At 38.8% G+C, this 20,238-nt stretch overlaps 1 protein-coding gene and 1 non-coding gene across 4 annotated transcripts in view; one reads left to right on the top strand and one right to left on the bottom strand.

Annotated features, from left to right (window-relative positions):
• LOC124156362 (rhotekin-like) overlaps nt 1–20,238 on the bottom strand; it is a 585,015-nt gene that overhangs the window by 471,904 nt on the left and 92,873 nt on the right. The window lies entirely within an intron of this gene.
• Nucleotides 6,212–6,284, top strand: Trnav-uac. Its single transcript has one exon. It is a non-coding gene; the product is annotated as a tRNA-Val (tRNA).

Raw genomic sequence — 20,238 nt, 5'->3', positions numbered from 1 at the left:
AAAACCAATGAACGTTTACCTCTTGGAGAATGTATTATTCATGAGGGCTGAGATATAATTTAGAACCCAATTGACTCGCTCACGATAAACAGGTTCAAGTAGATAAAATAAGAATAAAGACACTCATTTCAGACCGTTAGTATTAAAATCGACAGTGGAATATACATAACATGAAGTAGAAAGCGAGAAAAAGCTCCGTGACGTTCAATAACAACAAAATATTTAAATGGAAATGCACTACACATTTACTATATTTTATCACAAATTTAAAATTTATCTTGAAATTATTATCAAAAGATTTAAAAAATATACCAATTGTGTGTCCCTTAAATTGTTTCGCTGTTACAACAAACAATTTAACTACCGGAATGTTTCCGAGGGAAGAGTATCTCTGCCCCGCGATAAGATTGAAACTATGGGTAACGAGAATTTTTATGCGTAATTGGAGTCCATAAGTTCGCACCTATTTTAGTTTAGAATTCATATGTTGTTAAAGAGAAGTCGTGGATTATTCACGGGACTAAACACCAATGACTATTATCATCAACTGAAGAGTTTTACAAACAGATTAGCACATCTCCGTTAAAAACACGAAAGATAGCATCATAGTAGCGTGTAAAACCAGGTAATGAAAGCAATAGAAAAATTTTGCTGTTAGAGTAGTCAACGGTACCTGCCACCGGTTATTTATGAACGGTATTCGTTCACATCCTTTACATAATATCAAACATTAAACACGACTGCTACCTCAGCCATATTGCTTCAAGTTCGGCCCCTTTTCACGTAAAGTAACTATCAATATTACGAAACTTACGATTTTTATAAGGGCGTGTCCACTATCAACAAAAAAAATGAGTTTTGACGCGCACAGAAAACTTATATGTACCCAGGAATTCCAGAGCGATACGACGGCATTCCAGAGGTTTGATGGATTAGCTTCGTACTCAGGAGCATGAACAAAGAGAGGATGGAAATAAAAACTCTGAGCATTGCATTTCAGCGAGCATATATGGCTTTCCGCGCCACGTAAGAAAAAGCACAGTAAGATGGAAACGAATTAATGTGTTTTTAAAAATGTACGCCCACTGGTAATGGCGAATTGGAGTCACTAGAAGTGTTTTTATTACTATTCCTACAAAATGAGACTTAGAAGGCATATAGATTCAACAAGATACGATAGGTTCTCAACTTACCGCAAGGAGAGAAGCGGTTGAAAGTAATTTGTTTCATTTTTATAATTAAAGCGCGTTTTTGGAATTCCTTCCACTCTCATTTTTCAATTGATTGAAACGATTAGAATTGGAATTAAAGAATTTACCGATACTTTGACGGAAACCCACTTCCATTTAAGTTTCTCACATACTTTTCAATGGATTCCTAGGAACAAAGAGGTAAGTCTAACAACGTTTTTCATTGCCACATATGTAAGTTTACAATAACTTGGATCGCGTTCGGTGATTGCAAATATTCAACAATGTGGCATATGTTATTTTGAACAGTAAGTTTATAAAACAGAATATATTGAAATACAAAGTCATATCGCTTTACACACACTTATGCTTACTTTAGATTCATGCTTCTCGATATCATTCACTTGTGGTTACAGCTGTGCAATGAGGTATCTACTAATCATCTACGCAGATCAAAATTTGATCATTTTTAGAGAGAATGAAACAATTACACGCTATATCAGTTTTCTGAATGCATTAGTGTGAGATTATAGTTAGACCTACTTTGAAGATCCCTGCCGTGTTCCTCCCATCGAGAACAATCGTGTTACGTTCAATGGTGTCAGGCTCAACTTTGTGGAAGTTGAAGTTCACAAATGAAAAAACGACTTCGTTTTCTTCCACTAATTTATTTTGACGGTACGACATGTTTCGACCTTGAGCGGTCATTTACGAGTACAATTAGAATCATCAGATACATCAAGATGTACCAGATGATGCCATCAAGTACAGATAGTACTCACGGCATCATCAGCAACATCATGTCTACGTGATGGTGATTGTGTAGCAATGGAAAAACGTTTTGTAAGCTGTTATAATAAAATTAAAGAGTAATACGAAGTCTTTGGTTATCATTTGAAAGATCAGAATTTTAGCGCGTTCACCTAGCATTCCAATTCATCCACGGCGAAATATTCGAGGCCAATTTGTACCTCCGGAATGCGGGCTGTTCTTCGCCGGAAAGGGAAGGTGAACCTAAGGAGGAAGTGGCAACTCGTGGACCGAAGAACGGTTATCAATGTCCGAATCAAGCACCTCGGAAGTCACACCCTTCGCCACCCTTGCATCCACCGTTTAACACGTCCAATGGGCGCGAGAAAGATCCTGAGGCGTGGGGATAGCTGTAACTCGGGTTTTATGGTTAGCGATAGCCGGGGTCCTTTCGGACCGTTAGCTTCACGAAAAAATTCGTCGCTGGCCAAACAAAAGTAGCAATGAATAGATTCCGAAACATGTCGTTCATCACGATTGAAATTGAGGGTCAAAGGTAAATTTCACGAAATATTTGTCCATTTGAAATACAAATTACTATTACGATGGAAAACTAACATTTTCATCAGTTGTAGGCCAAGAGAGACCAGTGAAAAATATTTATTTAGGCGATTTCCAGTGAAAATTGGAAAAGGTAAACAATAGTACTATAAGTAAGATATTGTGCTATTTATGAACGCTTTAAAGGGAAAGAAAGAAAGGGATGAGGGGACACGAACAACAAAGGTGAAATAGACAGTCATTACGTAACGTTCAATACGACAGAGGAAGGACTGTACTTTAAACCCTTTCAGTACGGCACTAGTTACCTTTTAGATTAACATCTGAATCCACAGCACAAGCACCGTGATCGCGAGTAGTTGCATGAGATAGAACGCCAACGGCTATAAAGACGAGAGAGATTCTGATTCGGCGACAATGGGTCAAAGTTTATAGTGGTTTTGCATAGTGATTTTCATAACTCAACATTATGGTTAATTATCTAACATTAAAAAAGTCATTAATTTTCGTAGACAATGCAGACCACCGACGCACGATTCCCACTTTATTTAATACCGATTTATACTTAAATATTCTCTCAGGTTTTCTCGAGAGAGGAGACAATAGCCACTCCACCTTGGTGAAAGCTGACAAAATTGAGACTGTGTAAAGAATGATCATAGATAATTGGTCACAAAAGGAATAATCGTTAGATGCCTACAGCACAGAAATTTTTCAAGAATCTTACTATGCACATTCAAATAATATCTTTCAAATCATCCAAAGCGCACGCTGCGCAGCCAATCCACATTTTCGGAATACCTTGCGAACTAACTCTAGGATATAACTGATAACTTCAGGGTTGACTTCTTAAACCTCTCCATATTGGAAATAAAGGAATAAAACTTTGCACGGTTCAATAGTATTTTAATATGGGTACGACCCGGGTTACGTAACGTAGTTACATCCAGAGTGTAGCTAGGGATTTAGGCTGGTGGGGGGATTAGGTGCAACTAATACCGGGGTGTGTGGGGGTATGGAATACCCACCAGGATGAGCGGTAGGTGCGATATTAATAAATTGCGGAATTTTAAAATAAATTGTTCAAAATGGTGAGTTTTACGGCTTTCTGAAGTATATTTTACTAAACATTCTATCTATTTTATCAGTAATATCAATCAAATTAAGTAAAATGGATTATACTAAAAAAATTCTCTGAGCTTTGGGGGGGGGGGGGTTTATTCCCCAAAACCTCCCCCTGGCGCCACTGGTTACATCTACTGAAGATGTTACTACGTTACGAAACCCGGGTCGTGCCCATATTAATATAATAGTGAACCTTACAAAGTTTTATTCCTTTATAACTCTAGGATGTTTGGCAGGGGTGTGACCAATCACCAGCATGCCAGTACCAAAGAGGATTCCCACATGCACACCACACGTTCATAAAAATATCACTCATAGTAAAAAATGTACACGCACATTCATGCAAATGGAAAACGGTATTTTTATCGTACGTAATCGGCATTCAATTTTTGGATCCCGTAAGCGGAGAAAATTCCTCAAGAATAGATATCTTTTTCCCCAACATTCATCACGGTACATTCAATATTTAATTTTAACTCCCAAGTACTTCAACAATCAATTCCCTCAATGGTATTAGGCTCAACTACGTGGACGTTAATACACGAAAATGCAAAGGAGACTTCGTTGAATTCGGTTAAATTCGGTCAATTACCAAACGACATCCTTTTTGAAAGATTTTCCCCACTCCTACAAGTGTCCCTTAACATCACGGATGGACAAAAACCCTCAGAACCCTACCACCCCACTCCACTAATTACCTACCTCTTCCTTAACTCACGGGAAAACCCTTTCGAGTCAACTAACCTTTCCCCCCCCCCCCTTCCACCGTCTCACCAGCGACGTCCTCCAACTGTTGTTTTCTCATCTCTCAATACAACCTCCACTTGAGGTTTCCAACCCAACACCTTTCCCTCCCACTCCTGACACCCATTCCTTCCACCTTCTCCCCCATCCCCTTCAAGGAGTATTTATGATTGCTTACCATTCAAATTTATTGTACTTGATAATGACCTCTATGGTTCGAAACATGTCGTACTGACGAAATAAATCGGTGGAAATCAACGAAATTTCCTTTTCAATATCGTAATCAATTCCCTTCAAAAAGTTTTCCTTATATTTTAAATAGAGGCAAAATAATACCACATCCACATATCACCCTGTAATACACCTCAATAGACGAGTAGCGGGAAGTTTTAAGACTTGACGAAAAAATATAAAACGGAAATTTAAATTTATTAAAGCACTTTATTTTTTTCTGATACTAATATTCGCAACATTGTCCTCGCTAGTGAAACTAATCATAATGCCATACAACAATAATAATAAAAATTCCATCGTATCCCTCCATAGAATGAGGTTGAACGGGTAAAAACAACTTTTCTACATGAATTCAGATGGGTCACCGGGGTGGAAGACAAGCATACTCAACCAAGGCAGCAAAACTCGATCCATATAGAATGTCGATTGGTTGCTTGCCTGGATGATGCCATCAAGCGGGAGATTGGCCGGCCACCGACCCCTCCGAACTCTTGCTTTCGATGAAAATAAAAACCTGCTCACGCACTAAAAAAAACCTCTTGCTTTTAATACTCCTTCCCGCGATGAATGCGCTTCCATACGCTCCCGATCCCTAGATCTCGACCGTCACAATGGTCACGGTCTCGTCCATTGTGGGACGGATTCACGGCCCTCCTCCACGAACCCGTAAAGAAACACGTGCAAACGAGACTCATTTCAAACCTCAGAGCGTCCTGCTGCATTGTGTTGGACGAAGAGAGAAGAGCCACGAAGAGGTTGCATGGCTCATGAAAAAGCCCGTACACGTCGCGAAGCAGGACCGATAATTGTGGTCATTGAGTGGACATGCTGCCTCTCAAGAATGGAAGAGATGGTCCACCAAAAATAAGACGAGGTGAATTCTATAAGAAACCATGTTCCCTGCTCTTGGTATCAAGCTTCTTATTCGTCCTCCTCATGCAAAGGGGAGAAGATTTATAGAGGTGGGTAGAGTGTAGGAATATAACATGGTAATCTGTCTCCACACAGAATAACCAGATGCTGAAGAGCTCCCAAAACCATGTGGTGTTTAAATTGACAAAGGGTTCATGATGAATACATGTACCAAAAGCACTGGTGTGTTAAGACAGCATACAAAAAGAAGTAAGGATAAAATAATGATGCACACGCATTATCGAGGAAGTCTTCACGGGTAGCAATAGCGGAGTGAATGCCTCAGGGATGCCGAAGTTTCGGCTTCAGCAATAAAGGTCAGAGCTTGTATATTTAATTGACCATATATTTTGACGGAAGATCAGAAAAGACTACGTTATTATTATTGGGTTGAAGATAAATCCTAAACTATAGTGTCAACACAAGATATGCCATGCAAACAATAACGTAGATACAAAGTCAGAAAATATGCAAGAGAAATGCAAAACTAACAATAAGATACCGACAACGAGGTATAGTTCACAGTACTAAGCCTCATGCGATGCAATAAACACTATCGTTGGCCATTCTTTGGAGCCTTCGTCTACCTACTCCCCAAGGCTGCTTTCAAGGCTACCCAATGATAACGGATGGCAAACAGGTATGATTTTGGGACTTAAGAACTCCTTTGAGAAATTATGCGCCTTCCCCTCATCGTTCCCGTGGTGTAGTGGTTATCACATCCGCTTTACACGCGGAAGGTCCCCGGTTCGAACCCGGGCGGGAACATTTTTTTCTCGGGTTTGAAAAGTTCTTAAGATAGAAATTTTCTCTCTATATTATTGAGGTTGTTGAGCATTTACCTACCAGATTTATCTTATTAATTATTATACTTTAATTAATATTTTTCATTTGCTAAAGAAATCACTTGAGGAGCATTCCCAGCATCCTCATTCCCAGCTCAAAGAGCGGCTACTAACCTCAGGAGGTAGAAATAGTACGTATATAAAGAGGGTGAGGGGATAAAACTTAAGGAGGTAATGTGGGGAATGATGATGGCTGCATGGTTGGTGTAAAGAGAGTAAAATATTAATTTGGAAAGCATCGTTACCACAAAATATCGCTACAAATAAATAAGTGCAAAAAGTTGAGATTATTTGAATATTTAAAAAAAATACATAGAATTTAAATGAAAGGCTGTTTGAAATATCTACGTCCACCTACAGCAAAAGCACCAATACACGCTATGATACCCAGCGGGTGAAATATAGCATTAAATTCTACAAATATGAATGCTAAGGAAGTTAAAAAAAAGACCCAAAAAATCTGAGATAATATAAATCAAAGCAGGCTAATATGTCAATAATCCGCGTTTTTTTCTTAGTTAAATAGAGCTAATTGGTTGTGAAAGTTCAAAAAAAAAAAATTTGAATTTGGTATGCTAAAAGAATCCAAGTAATCGAATATTTCACACACAAAAAATTTGTACAAATGAAGTGGCTACGGGGCAGTTCTTTGCCATTAGCATTCCCAATGAGTCCCTCATTCCCCGCCAAATACCTCGATTACCAGCGAGCGTTAGTGAGCGAAGCGTGCATAAATACTGTTGGTTCGAGTTTCACTATTACGTTAACCTGATTATTGAACCCGTTCCTAATTTTACAAACAACATGGGTCGCCGGTAAATAAAGGAGAATACTTGTGGGAAACAAGCATAAGCCGTTTTAAGCCATTAATGGCACAATAAACGAAGGAAGAATCAACCGAATTCATTTTAATTGATATCTGTATAATACATAGCTTTTTTCTAGTCATACTCTCATCAGTATGCACAGAGATTAATTGCAAAATTATTTTTTCTATTATTAAGAAAACTCACTCCATTACAATTAATTATATGTTTTTTGCTACAAAGATTTCTTAAATACTTTCCCTGCGATTATCCAGATGTAATGCGTATTCATACGCACTCTGCAAGAATTTTCACATGATAACGTTGAGAGGAATTCACTTTGTTAGGCCACTACGTTTCTTGCTTCCGTGAAAATAATTATTTTTATATAGGTACTTCAAACAACCTGCAATTTTCCTACCAGTGCGCAAACGCCTTGTATTCTTTACTAACTCTTATTTCATAATTATTGTATTTTTGAGCAGAATATTAAAATTTAATGAGTTTTTTTTTACACGAATGGGTTTACCAGAGCATCAATAAATCATGCATTCATCTATAAATATATATTTAAATCCGAAGTTTAACATACAGTAATAAGATATTACAAAATTAACAATTATTACGAAATTCATCCCTAAGAAGGGCAAGCCCTTCCACGCGGAGCATTGCATTTCGACTACTGTAAAAATTACGGCTTAAAATTAAGCTAAAATCACCACTAACAAGTAAGTAACTCTTAAAACAGAAGATTTTGCAAAAATATGTACTCAAAAAGCTGTGACATTGGAAACCATGAATAACAACAAGTTCTTTTCAAATATTGTGCATTGGTATGGCATTGGTGATTCAATTTCCCTTTCACCTGCCATGGTAACTAAGGAGCTCATATTCACTAGGCAACTGAGGACACTCGGGCAGCGGTGCGTATTCAGAGGTGTCGCAACACTTCAATTAGCCTTCGAACGCGAGTAGGAATGCCATCTGATGAGGGATCCACGAGGCCCCTGCTCATCTCCCGTGAACCTCAAGAGGGGGACTGGAAACCGCAAATGGGTGGGAAATAAACTATTCATAGACGCGAGATCACGAGTAAGCGGCGCACCTATGCCGTATGCAGCCATCGGAGTCGGCCGGGAGAAGGCGAGGGAGGGTGGGCAGATTCAGCGTGCGCCGCCGACGATCACTTTCCCACGAAAATGAGACGACGCAGTCGACAAGCCCAAAGGAGCGGAGCGGGCAGGGAAGAAAGATGATGGGGGAGAAGGGATGCGGGAAGGACAGATGCCGGCGAAGTGGCTACAGCACTGGCACATCATAATTGAGGGGCTGAGTAGCCTAGGGGTACAAGGGACTTTTTTCCTGAAGAGAGATTATTATTATTAAAGTATTCTACTGATTAAGGTAGTTGAAGTTGTTTCGGGTTTCCCACCGGGTGAGGTTATCCATCTCTACCGAAGTTTCGATGGCCGTGTCGTCAATCGTCATCAGGGCTGATGGATAACCTCACCCGGTGGGAAACCCGAAACTACTTCAACATCAGCATGCGCCGGGAAAACTTCAGATCTTTCTTTGATTAAGGTAGGTTTGCATGGAGCTTCACGAAGCATTCCGGCAGTCTACCCTACCCTCATGGACTTCCGATTCTATCTATATGCCATGCAAAAATTAAATAGATATAGTTAATTGATAACAACCTAAAGTCTATATCTGGCCCCAAAATGTGCTGTAATATTTTGCAACTTTACTTTCGCTTTTTGAAATAGTTATTCGAAAAGGTTATTTTTGAGGTTTATTAAATTAAGGTCATTTTCAAGGAACAAATACACTCAATAGATAATAGAACCATAATACAAAATCCAATTTTATAAGCTGCAAAGTTCTCACTCTTCAATTAAAAATAAGGCCTACTCCCTCTTATTCTATCTAAAAATACTGCTCTTTTCCTACCTCTCCTTCGTTTACCCAACATTCTACCGTCCCACCCTATTTTCAACGTGCCCTTCCCGCTAAGTACTCGCTCCATCCATAAGTAACTTCTGTCTCCTCCGTATCTCCTCTAGAAGCTGCCTCTCCTCACCCACCAGCACTTCCTAGTTCGTCTACCTTTCCATCTACTTCACCTTCTCCATTCGTCTCCACACCCACACCTCGAAAGTCTTCTCTCGTCCTCCTTCAAAAGTGTCCACGTTTCCGCACCGTAAAGCGCGACACTCCAGACCAGACTCTTCACTTGTCTTTTATTACAGCAGCTGCTACCTTTCTTAATTCGGGCAACTATTTCAGTATTAATCAGTACGGGTTTAGACGCAATATGGGAACTGAAGATGCCTTGACAAAATTTATGACTAATATATATAACGAAATATATGCAAATAGACGCACTGGAGGATTATTTATTGATATAAAGAAAGCCTTTGATAAGCTGGACCATGGCATTTTATTACAAAAAATTCATGGTGCTGGTATCCGTGGTAAAACATCAAATTGGTTTAAATCCTATTTGTCTGAACGTACTCAGTGTGTTAGAGTGGGACTAAAGTATAGTGAATTTAAAATAGTGGACACTGGTGTGCCTCAGGGTTCTGTACTAGGACCAATATTATTCCTAATGTATATAAATGATTTGTGTAATTTTAAATTTAATGGTCTTTTGACAGCTTTTGCTGATGATGTCGCCTTGAGTTACAGTGGTTACTACCAAATAAGCATTGCAAATGACGTTTAAAATGACTCGTACTTCATACGTAAATGGTTTGATTATAATGGGCTTGAACAGAGTGAAAAAAAAAAATTTATGTTTTTTGATCCTAGCAACGGCTATGCAATCAATCTTAAATTATATTACCATAATGTAGACTGCCTAAAGCAGAACTGTAGTTGTCTAATAATTGAGCAGGTAAGCAGCATATAATATTTAGGAGTAACATTTGATAAATACTTGAAATGGTATCACCATATAAATGATTTAGTAAGAGTCTTACGATATTATGTATCGAAGCTTTATTTTATTCGACATAAGTGTCCTTACTATTTTCAAGTAATATTGTACAACGCTTTGGTTGGCACTAAGTTAAGTTACGGTTTGATATGTTGGGGTGGGGCCCACAAAACGACATTGAACACTGCAGTGGTACTTCAAAAAAAGTTAATTAGAATAATTGCGAATAAAAATCATTTTGAAACTTCTTACCTCCTATTAGTTAGTCTTAAGTTATTGCCATTAAGGTACTTGTTTGTTTATAAAACTTCAAGTTATTTTTTTTGCGAAGTGGTAGTTTTCCAGCAATTTCTGGAACCGAGCATGGTTATAACTTACGTAGGAATGTTAATTTTCTAGTTCCTAAGCCTAATCTTTCTTTATTTAAAAGATCATTTCTTTATTTGCGGCCGAAGATTTTTAATAAATTACCTTGTTTGATCAAAGAGTTAAAGAGTATAAATAAATTTTGTAAAAAAGGCCAAAGATTGCTTGTTATCCCATGATAATATAAATGTTCTTTTTTGATGTGTTTGTGAATAATATACATATTATTTTATATTATTTTTTGTGAAAGGAGGAAAAAGAAATTTATTTTGTTCTGCCCACATATTATACTTTGTTCTTGTTTATTGTAAGTTATTGTCACATATATGTTTCATAATGATGTTTCAAAAAATTATATATACTTTCTTTTTGTTTTCTGGCCTGCCTTGAATTTAATTTTTAAGATGGTAGCTTCCATGCTGGTTTTTTTATTTTAACCATTGAAGCTACCTAAAGCTCCATTAATTGTGTGATGTGAAAAAAAGTGTACATTCAAGTTTGGAGTAATAAATTCATTCATTCATTCATTTATAATCTTGCATAACGATCCTCTCATGAGATCTTTCCTGTTCATCAAAGCTTCCTATGCTTACGTAATTCCCTTCCTGATGTCTTTAGTGTTGCATCCGTTTTCCTCTAATGTGCTGCCCGAATAGTTTAAATTTCCTACCTGCTCAAGTCTTTCCCCACCAACTTTTACTTTGAGTCTCCCATTCATAGCTCGCGATGCTTCACAAAACCGCGTTACCTTGGTCTTTTTGTGATTAATAAACAGAGATAGACACAGAAATTGGTAGATAAAAAAACTTGGTGGCTAAGAGATAGGAGTAGGTCTCTGTTCTGAACTGCCATCGAGTGGAAAATCAAATGCACTACTAAACATCTTGTTGATATCATTTATTTTCTAGACCTAATTTCTACATCTATCACTGCTTAGAAAAAGAAATCACTTGTACGTCTTGGCTTCTGATCCCCTCATTCGATCGTAAGCTGTTTACCAGCAACAAGAATGTCTCACCAGCCAAAGTGCCTCGTACATCTTGATTTAATCGCCTGATTCCCGGTGTCGAGAAAAGGGTGTGACGAATATACAGTAGAACCTCGCTTAACAATGTTCGACCGTTCAGAAGGATCCTGAATCGAATTTCATGTTGAATCGGCATTATTTCCGGACGAGGAATCACTCCAGAAGAGCACCAGCGCATGTAAAATTTGCAAAGTTAAACAATATTCCCCACGCAAATATGGCGTATAATAACATAATTGATAACACAATCTGCGGCAGGAAATAAAATCAGTTGAATATGAAAATTTCAAGAGCACGTCCAAAATTAGCTCAGATCGTATGGAGAATCCATCGTAAGTAGAAACCACCGTAGAGTGGGGATCGACTCTATTTAAGCACGCATCACTGAACTCAAAATATTAAAAAAATCGAATGTTGATATCAGTTATTTATCTTCCGAGACGAAATATTATCCAAATACAGCCCCGGCTAAAGGTTTAGAGTGGGAAAATGGAGGGACCAGAGTGAGAGAGGGAAGTTAAGAAGTGTCTGATTTTTCGCCAGATTTAATGAACACTTTGGTTACCAGTCTTCCGGCTTTGGTAGTCTTAAGGTAATGTGTCGTCACGGTACACGGAGCAATAATAATTGCGCTTCGAATATACGTGTATAAGATAAATGTGTGGACAGTGTCTGCGCTTGACTGACCTTTAAATATGATCGACACATCGATTCTTCTTTTGATTTGTATATCGTAGTTCATTCAATCAATTTTGAGAGATTTTTAAGGTTTTACGACGATAGTCACGGCTTTTTCACGGTTAAATGGGAACCCTGAATATCATGTTTACCTGGCTAACAGCTTCCTCTGTCAGCAGTGTGATTTTTATCAGGTTGAATATTTTTACTTGGACAATCATTATCTTGCGCGCCGCTAGGCAGCGTTCACAGCCGTACCGGTAAACCATGTTCACCACAACCAGCCAGATTACAATAGAATGATTTTTTGCGCATTTGTTTGTGTTGTTTGAGTTCGTGAGTGTTTGCGTTAACAGAAGCTTACATACTAAACAGTTGGATTAATTAAAAATAAAAGATTTTTTTACATAGATAAAGAGCACATTTATTGATAATAATAATTATTATTTTATTTTATTTTTTCTTTTTTTTTCTTTTTTTGGACTTTGTTTTGTTTTTCTATTTTTTTATATTTTCTTTTTGTTTGCAGTCCAGTAACATATCATTTGACACAAGTTTATTTGAATAATAACCAATACATTAAATCTAGAAGAAAGAGAGACATAGGATAGACTCATAGGAGAGTAATTTGCAAAGGCAGTATGTATGTGGTGGGAACGTTTGGATCGTAGTTCCAGATGTCTGTAAGCAATGTATTATTAGTTTCCCCGAGCCTGGATTTAAAATTTTTTACCAAATAATTTATAAAATCATTGATAGGTGGAATACGCAAAGCACAGCGAACGTCATTCATGTTAGTAAATTTAGAAATATTCAGGAGAAGACGAAGCGATTTATTTTGAAAAAATTCCAGTTTTCTACGGATGGTTTTGTTTCTAGCGAAATTTTCGCAGCCGTATAGAAGGGAGAACTCCTCCATAAATGCAAGCACTGAGAGAAATTTAAAGTTCCCCATACGCATCATCCATTTCATCGATGATGGCACATTTTACCAACCCACTTTACTGGCCAGTCTATAAACGCACAAGCGACCTCGGCTGTCGCCAGCCCCACCAGGTAAACAACAAAGGAGACAAAGGATGAGGAGGAAGGGAGGGAGGCGTGACACCCAGAAGCACAGCCAGAAGCACAAAGACGTTTGTGATGAGATTTTTATTCATAGCAAGATATCGTGCTGCCCGCCATCCCATATCCTTTTTCAGCGCTCACAGAAAAGTTTCCCCCTTCCCATTGTTGGAATTCATCTCGGACCCGCTTCTTTCCGCCTCGCCTGAGAGAAGAGAGTTCACAAAACTCCCGAGACGTAAAGAAGAGGACATGTTTGTGGGGGGGGGGGGGGCGAGCTCACAGCGCAGAGTACGTCCTTTCTGTCGTACGAGGTGGAAGAGGGCATCGTGGGAGTAGAGATGCCTTCATAATATCAGACGGTAGGACGTAGAAGGCGTAGAAGGAAGATGATTGTATACCAACCACACTAGGGTAAGCGGGTCTGTGTATTCGATTGAATGGATCCGGACTGTGATGTGAGGGAAAATTACCATCCCCTAATACTATTTTATAAGAAGCAGGTTTGCGACTGCGCATTTCAAAACAAATACTAATTCCATATTCAACAACAGCAAAAAAATGCCGCGGAAATTCTATTCGATCCCATGCGACTTAGGGACAGAGGTTTGCTAGAAAAAATTACGTATTTAAAATAAAGACGTTCTCTTCACGAGACGATAAAACCATTCGCGATTTACTGACGTACTTCGTATGAATTATAATCTACATGGGTAAACAAAGTTTTCCACAATTATCAATATTTTGCACACATAATAGCCATTTGTGAACCACATTTCTATGTCCTACGTTAAAATCAGGCGATGATCCCGTAGATAGTGGCCAAATTACTTATATTATGATATTCCAACATATCAGCCCACGTGATGGTCCAGTGGATAGAGTATTAGGCCACTGCGCGAATGGTCTCGGGTTCATAACCCGGGGTGAAGCCTTCAGGTGCCCCTAAAACATAAATCTTCGCAGAGCGTAGTAGCCTTTGAAAATGAACAGACCCCTGTATATATATATATTTCATTCGCCTGTGGATAATTCCGAGGCGAGCTCTACCGTCACTAATTCCGACCAACCTTCGGGTTGATTCTCTGAATTGGTGAACACGTCACGCCTGAAACCACTATCTTTGCGAGTTTACGGCGTTTCAAAGTTATAATCACCAAGTATGTCAAATAGGCAATACCGTGAATCGGGAAGCTACCTCCTTATTTTTCTTGAATATTTTAATTACTCCACCTTCGCGGGAAAGGATCCATCGAGAGGGGTCCCAAGTCGCATTTACCCCGACTCTAAATGGAAAAACATTCCCAGTATCGACAGAGACTGGCTCAGCATTCGACTCGCAGCGCCGTCCGTAATTGGCTGAGTTTCTTGATACTATCGAAAACCGGTACGAGCGCGCATGAAAAAATTCAATTTTGGCCTTTCCACCTGGGAAAGGACAAACTCAAAAATCAGGAAGAGTGCGTTCCGATTCTCACAACAGTTCACCAAGAGAAAGCAGAAATCGACATGGCGATGAGAGAAAATATTCAATCAAAGCCAGTTTCAAGGGCTAAATGGATTTAAAAATATATAAAAGCAATTATATATGATTTAAAAAATTTTAATTTTAAAATTTTTGAGTAACTAGCTACCCAAAGAAAAGGGATTTGTCCTCTCTTATAAGTGTCTTTTTGAATTTTTGAGACTCAAGAGGCTGTTGGTTCACTGATCGAATTGATCCTTATCCCGGGTGAAGCCTCAGACTCCCTAAACAAAAATCTGCTATGTGCGAGGAGGCACCCAGAAAGAAATTGACCTTCTACTCCGTAAATGCGTGGGGTCACATTCCTGAGGCTTAAAATACGGCAATCCTATCCTATCCTAACCAACCATCGGTTTAACTCAACGAGTGAATACGATTGGATTTTCGGGATGAGACGATGCTTTCCATTTTCATATTTCTATTTGTTTATAAAAATGAATTGACCGGCTTAGAAAGATTTTAAGTTTCAAGAAACAGCTTGACCCCAAATAGTATCCTCCTGGGAGTATTGGATCCATGACGATCAAAGGATATGTGATTATTTAGCACAAACTACAATGAATACCGTGTTCCGTTAAAGGATGGAAATTAATGTGATAGGGAAAGTGGGTTGGCATTGATTGGAGTAGGAGGAGCAACTATGAGGGAAGCACGCAAGAACCCTGAAGCACGTAAGAAAACGACGGACATAGAAGAAAGGATATTAGGAGGAGAATTACGCCAGCAAAGGAGGAATTTTATATTAGGGATGAGCTAATGAAGGGATCCTTAGGCAAGGTTAATAAGAAAATGCTAGTGAAGGGTCTGAGCTGGAGTGTAGTGATTTATGTTCTGAAGAAGTGGGCGAAGAAGTCGCGGAAAGACTCGAGGCGTTCGAGAGTTAGATATAGAGAGGTGAACAATATGGTTCACATGACTGAAGAAAATCGTTGCTAACCTCCTTGTTATTGGCTGCTTTTAAGAGATATTTGCGCCTTTCTCTTCTAATGACCACTACAAGTCGAGTTTAAGAAGTTGTGAAACAGTAGACGCTCTTTTTAAGTTTTCAACTCAATAGTTGCGTTGCTGTGAACGATGCCTAATAAGTGTACACAAAGTTAACCCGGTGACCACATATTGTAAGTCAACCACACTGTCTGGAGCAATTTTTATTTTAGTCCATAAAAATTCATTCGCTCTTTTCTCGGGGCGGTGAACTAGCGCGTTCGCATGTGGGCATCGAAGAGTTCGTTAAACTCATGGGAGCAGACGAGGGGTTGTTGGGTTAGCAGTGCAAACAGGTGACCGGAGGACAGCGGGCCCTTTTCAGAGACGAGGAGGAACGGGGGTGAAACTGACCCGCCCACGTGATCGCTTTCACGCATGCGGAGACGGGAGAAAACGCAGTCGCAAATGCCTCGCCGCATTTCTTCCAGGGACGTCTCCTCATCTAAGGAGACCACCACCCAGAATAGGAATCGACCTATACCAGAGATGACATTTACCAGTCCGCGCTCCTGCCCAGCTTTCTAGGTCCTAATGCAGGCACGCGAATTTCCCCTTCCATTGGGAATGGTTCAGGAAAAGCGAAACGCTGCATTCCAGAAAAAATAAAATAGAAAAAAACACATGCCTGCCAATAATTAATATGCACTGTGCGCTCGACCTTAACACTGGTTGCCGATAAAGCGCTCGTGAACGCCTGAATGTGGATGATCAATTACAACCATTGTTATGATATATTGACTACAGAAAAGGTATTTCACACGAATGATGAATGTTATCTAAAACACTCAATTCTAGAGCCAGGAGTGGATTAGACTAGGGAAGGATAGAGCTACCCTGGACTTGAGTCACAGCTATTAATTTCATAAGTTCAACTTTTCTATTTCTATTCCCTTTCCCTAGTTCACCTCGCGCCGTTCGAAGTTTCATTGAGCGGTGCAAAAATGCTTCTAAGGTATTTGACGGTAGGACAATTCGAATGGTGAACTTACGCTATACTCACTAGGTCACTATCCACCGCGAATAATACACCATAATTCCATGTATATTCAGCAAAGACTCGAGTATAAAAAATATAATAGTTTCAAGAATCACGCTCTTGAAGAGAGAATTTGGTTACATGGCGACAAATAAACATGGCAATAAATGAGGAATAAGGTCTATTGGAGAATATTAACGCCATAATGTAAGAATCTATATAAGGTCGTTAGAGCATGTGTACAAAACTATTCGAGTTTTTTGACCGCCATCGGCGAGAGGTGACAAACAAGAGCAAATAAGTCTTAGACGCGGTGTCATCTAAAACCAAAGTACTACAGCAATAGCCCAGAATTGGTTGTGCAAATATACCTGGATTCCAAAAAAAGTCAATCCAATAAGCACTGATGTTATATAGCTAAAAATAGTAATTACGAGTGTTGAAATAAAAATTTTAATGCATGGAGATCCTATAGATTTGAAGACGGAAACGAGGATTAATCAAATCCACCACGACAGTCTCAAAAAACCGAAAATGGATTCAGTTTCGACGCTTTCCTTAATCAGCAGAAACTTTCTACAAGTTTTGAGGTTAATCTCATTAAAGAGACATGAACAAAATCTAGCGGCAAAGGATACGCACTAATTTATAAACCCCTTGTATTAACTATTGGCGAGAAATCCAAAGAAGAACCAGGAAATGATGCGTCCAATTTCACGCTCCCTCGCTCACGCTATACACTGGCTTGTAGATGAAAGAGAAGAGAAGTGTAGCGCAAAGAAAAATCTTTTCTTTCCGGGGCACGTAGCGTGGAATTACTCATTTAGTTCCAATGAGCCGGTATTCTCTGGATTTCATCATCGTAATAAGCAATTATTTCGGAAAGAGAAAAAATTATTATTTTTTTAAACCGCATCGAATTCTTTTAATTATGACTTCTATGCTACGGCCATGCAAACCTGTAGCAGAGGATATTCGGACTCCGCTTGAGGCCATTTGTATTAGACGTTCCATTCAGAATAAATAAATTTTTAAGAGATATATTTACACAAAAATTAACGATGTGTATCATAAATTTACCCGTTTCACTTTCATAAGCAACTCTCACGATTTAAATGATTTAAAAAAATTACAAGTATTCGTCACCCGGTCCGTAGGTAGCCGATACAACGCCTGCGTCATAAGTGAAAAATACGCGAAGTCAAGAAACACCACTGCTACAAAATGGTTCGGTGCTTTTCCATACATATACAAGCACTCGATTACGTGAGGACGTGAATGACCTCTTAACCCTCATTACGTTCTTTACTTCAAGAGCGACAACCTGGGAGGCGATCGGATAAAGCCAGGATGAGGAATACAGTTTCGTCACCTCGATTGATTTTGCTTTGCCCGCTGGCGATCAACCTCTCGGGCGATAGAGATGGATGGAATGACGCATGTCGAGGGAAGCTTAAGGGGAATGGGAAGAATACGAAAGAGAGGTGCTATTTCGCACTCGTCCGGGCACAACTTGAATATGCAGCGAACATATGGGATCAAACGCAGAAGGACTTAATCCAAGAACTTAATGAAATACAAAGGAAAGCTACGCTGTACGTCACTAAATTCTACGGACGTACAGAAAACGTTTCACGTATTTATTTATTTATTTATATCACACCAAAAACAGCACTAAGGCCTTTACATTGGGTTTACAAACAAAATAAATTATGTAAATATAATAAATAAACACGTATAAAAATAATCTCATAAATAACAACCATTTTCAACATACACAATGCATACAAAAGGTCGGTATGTTAAACTAATTAGTCTGGGAGACGCTACAGACGCCGAGGTTGCGAGCAAGGCTTAGATTGCTTGAGCAATTGGAAATAGATCTTTAAGAGCGACACGGAGAACATCAAATTAGAAACCCACTATTTTTCCAGTTCCGAAAGAAGCGATGAATTAAGAGAGATATTTTGCTGAATGGATTGGTATGGGTATTCGTTTTTCCCACGAATCATAAAAGGATTTTAACAAATGAAAGTCGTAATTTCGTTGGAGCGTTTCTTTTTTATATGCATACGGATGGTGTCCTAACACCCCCTGCCACATGCCTATTGAGACGGCTTGCGGGTTAGTATGTAGATGTAGGAGAAAGGGACAGGAAGGTTTAATCTTGCAGCGGGAGGCACACGGTTCGCGCCGGCGAATAAACATCCATTTCCCGTGGTTTCCACGTACACACGTTAGAGCCAAAGAATTTCCCATTGGACAAGTAATAGGGAGGAGAGAATAGCGGAAGATTTCGAGTGATCCATGAGGCACGGAAGATATGACTGAGTGTATAGTGATAACATATTCTCTCATTTCAGGTTTCCAACGACCAGGCAACCTTTCACTTGCACAAGGTCGAGTGAAAAGGAAATGCCAGCCCCTTCCCACCATGCAACGTTGACTTATATATAAAAAATAATTTTCCAATGATTTAATCCTGAGACAGGAGATAAGAGATGGTGGCCAAGAAGGCACGCACTCCAAGCTCAGCTTTTTCCCTGGTTTTCAAGGCCTTATTCACTCAAGGTTTAAAGCGATAAAGAATTCCCGTCATGAAAATTGCTTACCAAAAGAAGATTGTATTACAAGGCATGCAACCATAAATATTCATGATTTCTGCATTCATCATACGCATAATTAAGCAATAAGCACAATAATGTATCTTCATTAGGGGAAAACAATGCGATAATATCAATGATTAGTACAAAAAATATTCTTTCGGTTAAATGAACGTTTTCAGGCGTTTCTAGCTGGACCTGTATTTAAAAAAATAAAAATACTGTGTACACTAAGCACTGTACTATAAGCTTTAATCAATCGACCCACGCTTCGCCATGTGCAATAGATTCCAAACTAAGCTATTCTACCATGATATTTCGGAGACTGAAAATCGGACAAATGGTTCTCTTGTAGCTAGCTTATTAACGAGTCCCTTTAATTTTATTCCATTTTTTTGAGCCATCGCTCACTTCTAACTTAGGCATGCAGCTTTTTTTTTAACTATCAACAGGTACTTTTCACAACATTTCCCCTGGCTTCTCCTATCAGTCATGAAGAAATAGCTTCTCTGTATCAACTAAAGTTTCTCCAGATTATTGATTTTTCTACAGAATGAAAAAATATTTTATTCTATTGAAAAAATTACATTTCGTAACTAAATAAAAGAATAAAAAGTAGTGATGAATTCAAAATGAAAAGTAGGCTGAAGAATATATAAATCTATTAGTCAAGTAAACTTGTATGAGAGCTGACCTATTGTCCAGATTCAATCATGGGACAATGAGAATATTAATTATTTAAGTAGCATTTTCAATTTTTCCCTTCCCCTAGTCTTTAATTAATTTCTTAATCGACGTTTGGTTACTCATCATGAAGTCCATTTGAGTCTTTTAGCCCCAATCTATCGCATTAAACATGCAATAGGAATTAAGAATAAACTAGATGGTAATTTTTATCCAACT

The sequence above is a fragment of the Ischnura elegans genome, chromosome 3 (genome assembly GCF_921293095.1).
Source record: "Ischnura elegans chromosome 3, ioIscEleg1.1, whole genome shotgun sequence".
In the NCBI taxonomy this organism is placed as follows: domain Eukaryota; kingdom Metazoa; phylum Arthropoda; class Insecta; order Odonata; family Coenagrionidae; genus Ischnura; species Ischnura elegans.
Note: the sequence above shows the minus strand (reverse complement) of the source record. Positions and strands in the feature narration are given on the sequence as shown.